The 6,475-nt window shown below is 46.2% G+C and overlaps 1 non-coding gene across 1 annotated transcript; it reads left to right on the forward strand.

The window, feature by feature from the left end:
* Positions 1-6,249: 6,249 nt before the first annotated feature.
* Positions 6,250-6,322, forward strand: TRNAM-CAU (transfer RNA methionine (anticodon CAU)). The gene has a single exon. It is a non-coding gene; the product is annotated as a tRNA-Met (tRNA).
* The last annotated feature ends 153 nt before the right edge of the window (positions 6,323-6,475 follow it).

Raw genomic sequence — 6,475 nt, forward strand, 5'->3', positions numbered from 1 at the left:
CATCACATCACTGCCCAGGGACGGCAGGTGAGACATGGTGGATGATCATCAGAGGCTGATACATCTGAAACTTAAAACTAGCAATCCCAAATTTCTGTTTCAACAGAATTCTTTCTTATTTAAATGTCTGCCTTTTAAAAACCATTTTTTGGATGGAGGAAATCCTGCCACGGTCTCCGAACTGTTGTATCTCAAGGACTGCCGCCAGCTGTGTGGCGAGCCCTGGTGACATTGTGTAGTGTTGTTTTTGGGGTGTACAGGTGAGTGCCGGTGGCAGGGCCGGCAATACCGAGCGCTGCGTGTCGTGCGGTTTTCATCGACACTACCAACTGTTAGCAGGGCTGCAGCTCAGGCTGAAAGCATCCATATGGTGCTTAGGAAGAGCCACAATCAGAGTATCTGCTGACAGGCTGGGCTATCACATGTTCCGGTCATGAATAATCTGCAGAGACTGTGAGAAGGAAAACTTAGATCCACACTGAGACTCGCTTGACCTTTTCCTCCTCATCTCAGCCTTCGCCTGTGTCTGCATGTCGACAGCACAGACAGTTGGTGAGTCTGGATTTGAGAAAGGTGTTAGGCGCAGTTGGAATGACAGCATGGACATAGCCTTTGGGACCAGCTCCGCCTAAGCATGATTCTCCATCCCTAGTGAGAAAACGCTGCTTTTGAAAATGCTTTTGCTTCAAACTTGGTGACTACACTGGAATAGAGCCCTTTAAAAATCCAGCCCGCAGAGCATTTTTTATTCTAGTCTTAGAACACTTTACAAAGCATTTAGTCGGAAGGAGAGAAGATGTAGCTGAAAGGAGACATTATATTGTCTTCAAATATGCAAAAGGTTGCTGCAGAGCAGGGGGGAATTAGGTCTTCGCTGTATGCAGTGAGTCTAGGACAAGAAATAATGAGCTTACATCTTGGAAAAGGAGACAGAAATTAGACATTGAGTTAAGGGTAAGAATAGTTGAGCACCGCAACAAATTGCCTAGGAAAGCAGTGGAATAGTCACCATTGGATATTTTTATATAAAAAGAAATTAGTAAAACATCTGTTCTGAGCAGTTTAGGGAGAATTGTTCTTATCTCAGGGAGAAGGATGGGGTAAATAATCTCTTATGATACCTTTCAGACCTGATTTTTCATGAAGCAAAAGAGATGTGATTCACCCAAACTTACAAAGCAGGTTAGAGCACAAGCTGGGTTGGGATTCCAGCGCAGATCCTCGTGTCTGCACCCTATACGGCAGGAAATACTAAATCTCAAGTCTGAAGTACAGAAAAGCCAGGCTTTCCCAACTGTTCTATCTTCCAGAAGGCTGTTTTGGGGTGGGGTTTTTTGTTTGGTTTTGTTTTTGGTTTTTTTTTTGTTTGTTTGTTTGTTAAAAAGCCAGTATGAATGGTGACTCCAAACCTTAGCTGATATTTACAGCATTTCCCTGGGGAAAAACTCCCACTTACCCCTAACCCCAGAGAGAACCGAGTTTCCATATTAGCTGCCTTGCAACAAAGTAAGTGTATAAACCATCCTCTCATTTCTCTGGTAGAACAGTGCTGAAAAGGCTTTTTACAGTGAATAGATGAAGCTATTCCTCTTCAGTGCTGCACCCTTGCACTTCAGTGTCTAGGGCTATTAGCTCAGCAGCTGTCAGCAGTATTAAATTCACCAGAAACATGGAGAGAAAACCCCCATAAAATAAAAGGAAGGACGCTCTGCTGAGAGTAACTTGCATTTAAGCCTGAATCAAAATACCTTCCCTCAGTTATTTGCTCATGAATTGTTCTTATTGATCTAGCTCAGCTAAAGATCAATGTGGGCTTTTTTTTTACCACAGTGTGCAGCCATTACCCAGCTACTATTGGAGGTTTTCAGACAGAGTCAGATTGCAGTGAGTTGTTTGCAATGCCTTAAAATAACTCTTCTGAGGAGTTTTAATCTTAAATTTGTCTTCAGGTGGTGTCTACCCTATGAACAAATTCCCAAACTTCAAATTTCTCTGCGGAAGTCACTTTCTGAGTTAGGAGAACTCCAGTAAGACGTGATGAGAATGAAAAAATATCACTCTTTTGTGGGGATATAAAAGTGTAATTTGAGAAAAAGTAAAACTAAAGAAACCACTCACAGAACATTTTCCCTGTGTGGGTTTCCTCTGAGGTCTAACAACAGATGAGCCTGTCTAACGCTGTCTCTCTCCTCTATCTGGCCACCTATTTCACGAGATTTTTGGAATATAACACTTTTGAGATTATTAGACAGATGCTTTTTTGGATGCTAAATCCAAACTAACACACAGACGTATGCAATGTCGTCACAAAACCCATCATTTTCTTAGAATCTTTGGCTAAAAACTCATTGCACTCCCTTTGCAAGAGGTATTGCCCAAGACATCATTGCCCCGTACCATAACCCTGACATCAGTTACTGCTGTTTCTGCTGTTCCAGCAAACATTTCTTGGCTTCAGGATCAAATTTTAAACGGGACTTATTTGTTTCACAAGGAAACACGGTAAACCAGTTGGTATAAGCAACAATAACTTATGTTTACATACTACCTTTCACTCAAAAAGACCCATAACCTCTTGGCAAGCAGTGATGACAGTGTGAGTGCGAGAGGCATAGCAGGGCAGTTCTGGAATGATACAGCATGTAACAAAGTCATTAAAATTTTTTTAATACTCATAGGATTTAAGTGATTCCACACATATTCAAATATTAACCAAGTACTACGTAGCCTGTGGCTTTAGTAAACACCCTCCTTATTTACCTCGTGAGAAACTGAGGCATGCAGAGGTTCAGTGAGTTGCCTGCGATTGCACAACCATTGCTCAGCAGCTGACCCAGTAATAGCATCTCGAACACCTGACTGCCTGTCCCGTGATCTGTCCTGGACAGGATAATGCTTCCGCAAACGGAGCTGCCAGAGGTGTTGGGCACAATGAAATTGTTCTGGCTGGACCGTGGCCACAGCTGAAAGAACAACGACTGCTTCTAGTAGAAGTTCTATACAGTCTTTGGTAACCCAAAGCATTCATGACAGTAGATGATCATCAGATCGACTATTAACTTGCTGTAAGGACGGTATATTGAAGAAAGACCATACCCTTTTTCATAAAGAGAGGGCACCGAGCTCAGCTCTAAAGCAGAAGGATGCAAAACACTTCCTGAGTCATCAGCAGCATTCACAGTGCTCTGGATTTTCCCTGAAGAGCTCAGCCTGTCCGCTGATCAGTTTATCCTGCAAAATCTGGTGAGATCTATGTTCAGGCAGAAAGGAAGAAGGTGGGAGATACTAAAATCAGGATGAGAAGAGCTATTTTCCAGCTTAAAATAGCAAGGAAAGAATATCTGAGATGAAAATGGGTACGTCACAAAAACCAAAGCAAAATTATTTGGTCTTTCTATTGAAATATTCTCTCTTTGAAGTGTCCTGCCTCCAACAATGCTTATTACAAAGCAGAAATCGCACTGCAGGCTTCTGCCAAAAAACCATGCTGCAAATACTTTGTGTGGCAAACAGGGCTTGCAAAGAGGGATTGTTCATCTGTCTCGGCCTGCCTTGCCATACTTTTCTGTCCCTCTTGCCAAATGGAAAATAAATAATTCTCTCCTAGCTGTTCAGGTTATAATTGGCTGGATATGCCATCAGCTGGCTCATCCCTGCTCAGAGGCTGGGAAGGCGTAAACACTTCCAGGATTACAGAAAATGAGGACACTAACTTTGGGACCAATCCAAAGCCCTTTAGAGTGAGCGTGAAGACTAATTGACTATAGTGAGAGCTGCATCAGCTCCTTAATTGCTGAAGGGAAATGAAACAATCAAATTTCCCCTCTCGGTACATCCTTTCTCAAGAGCCCTGTGGTAATGGCTGCGAGCTGCCTGCCTGACACTGCAGGACTGGAAAGCTCTGGGCTATTACTCCGGTGACATTTGCACAGAAAGGTGCTCGGAGACTTGGTAGCGCCACAGAGGATGGGAGATGATGATAATGCACTTTTACTGTTCTCCCTATCGTCACAAACAAAGCTGGGAGATTTAGATAATGGATTCGGTAACGTAGAGGAGAAAGTGCCAATTTTATAGGCTGATGACAGGGTGGTAGTGGCTAAAGTTGGAAGTTATATTCAGTTACAGGCAGCCCATTCTGCACCAGCTCTGCGCCTTCTGAGCAGTGCCCAGCTTCCAGACTTCTAACTATCGTGTGATGCTCCACAAGAACAGCACCGGAAACCTTGTCTGTCTGGGTCTTGAAACTTGGAGTGGAGACAACGATTGTTTCTGCTCTCTAATGTGATGAGAGATTGGGATTCCCCCACTCCGCTCCAGGGGAAGGGGAAATGTGGTCACCCTGAGCACTGAGAGCCCGCAGGGCTTGTCGCGTTGCCTCTGACTTTGCTGGGCTTCGCTCCCTGCCAAGTGACATCAGTGCGTCACAGAGGTGGGCACTGCCTTTCAGCCAGACACACTTTTCCCCTTCTTCCTCTTAATCTGGAGGAAATGGGCACGGGGCGATGGAGCTCTGTGGGAATTGGCATGGATTTGCGATGGGCTGTCCTGCCTTCTGCTGGGTTGGATTGGAAAGGGGGTCAGTGGGCCAGGGGGAAGGTCTGATCGCTGAGGGATGGAGGGGGATGCAGTAGCTCAGCATCCATGGAGCCAAGGCAGTGGGATAAGGTTATAGGGATCAGGAGGGTTAGGGAGAGAAGGCTGTAGGGTGATTAGGCACAGCAGGAACATTCAGAGGAAAAGGAGAAAGAAGAAAATCCAGATAAAAATAGAAAATGCAAAAGAGGGGAAAGCATGTGTGTGCTGTAGACTGCTGAGTTTCTGCTTGAGGCAATGTCACCAAGGACATCTTTTGTTTCATTCACACAAAAATCCTTGCCATCAGTACTTTTCCCGTCCTCTCCATGAATCCATCAGTTCCTAAACAAACAGACGTGACAAGGCCTTCTAGAGCTGTGTCAGAAACTTTGAGTACCAGCTGAGCGTAAAGGAACACAGGGGAAAACCCATGTGATTCAATACAGGTGAAAAACAGCTACAGACCTATTTCCAAATGGCTGATGTTTGATTTAGGTGACACATTGTCCATGTGCCTTGGTTTAGATGCTTGGAGCAGCTTTTCTTAATTTAATCAGAATTGTGGGCACTAAACTCATCTGTCACCGAAGCCCCAAAGGATTGGCACGCTATTAAAAATGACATCCTCGTTCTGCACGCGGGCAGCGTTGGAGGGAGGAATGCGGCTCTAAGAACCCTTGTGTTTACTCATCCTGTGGTTGTAGCAGTTTTGTTGTCACAAGCCTTGCAGCGTGGACTCATCATCTAATTATCCTGAACGCATAGCCAGCCAGATCCTTGGAAATCGGAGTATTGTCCCCCTGACAACAAGAGCTGCCCACTAGACCCTTGGTAAAATCCTCGGGCTGTCCAACACAACCCAAACATCTCTTCTTGTCTGGTAGGACTGATCTCCAAAGGTCTGTTCCTCCTTCATCTTCTGCCAGTTGCTTGCTCTGCAGGCGAAACGCCGCCCTACAGTGATTCTTGTTTGGAGACTTTCTGCATCAAATGTCTGTTTTCCCCTTCTTCTTCCAATTTCGGTATCTGTAGCTTGATTGTCATGGTGACCGCTGCCTTGAGACCCTCCCCGAGGGTGAAGCCTCTCGATTAAGATTCAGGGCGGCACTTGTGTCGGCACCGCAGGGAATCCTCTTCTGCTGAGCACTTCAATGAATGCACGGAGTTCGTTCCACTGCAGAAATCCCAGTCGAACAGCGACTCTTCACAGCGGAGAGGCAAATGAGGTTTGCTTTAATTTTGTAATTATGTGGAAACAACTCGATTTCCTTGCAAGTGTGTTGTCAATGCAGCCCTCACAGTCCATTCCCGGCCAGCGGAGCTGGATGAGGATGTTCAGGAACCCCGAAGGACTTTTTCAGGAATGCAGCTGTTTTCCAGAACAACATGGGAAAAGGGAACCATTTACAAAAAAACCCCAGCCAAGGTCTCTCTTGCAGAACGGCATGGGAAAGAGGAGCCATTTGCAAGAAATGTAAGGTCTGTCTTGCAGAAAAGCATGGGAAAAGAATTAATTTTTGGGGGGGGGGGGGGGGGAACCCCTGAAACAGGTCCCTCCTGCAGGAAAGGAGCCGTTTGCAGCGCCGGGAGGTCTCTCGGGCAGCACCGAGCAGGGCCCGGAGCGAGGGGGGCCGGCAGAACAGCGGCGGGCGGGAGGGTGTTTCTCGAGGAGCCTCGTTAGCGCAGTAGGTAGCGCGTCAGTCTCATAATCTGAAGGTCGTGAGTTCGATCCTCACACGGGGCAGCCGTGGTTTCCTCCTTTTCTGCCGGCAGACAAAGGGGTTCCCCTATTTGTCTGGTTTTTTTTTACTCGATTTGAAGCAGGAAACGCGGAGGTGCGGCGGGACCGGGTCGGCGGGGCCAAGCCCCACAGGCCGGGAACGGGCTGCATGCAGGC

Source organism: Balearica regulorum, chromosome 13 (genome assembly GCF_011004875.1).
Source record: "Balearica regulorum gibbericeps isolate bBalReg1 chromosome 13, bBalReg1.pri, whole genome shotgun sequence".
Classification (NCBI taxonomy): Eukaryota; Metazoa; Chordata; class Aves; order Gruiformes; family Gruidae; genus Balearica; species Balearica regulorum.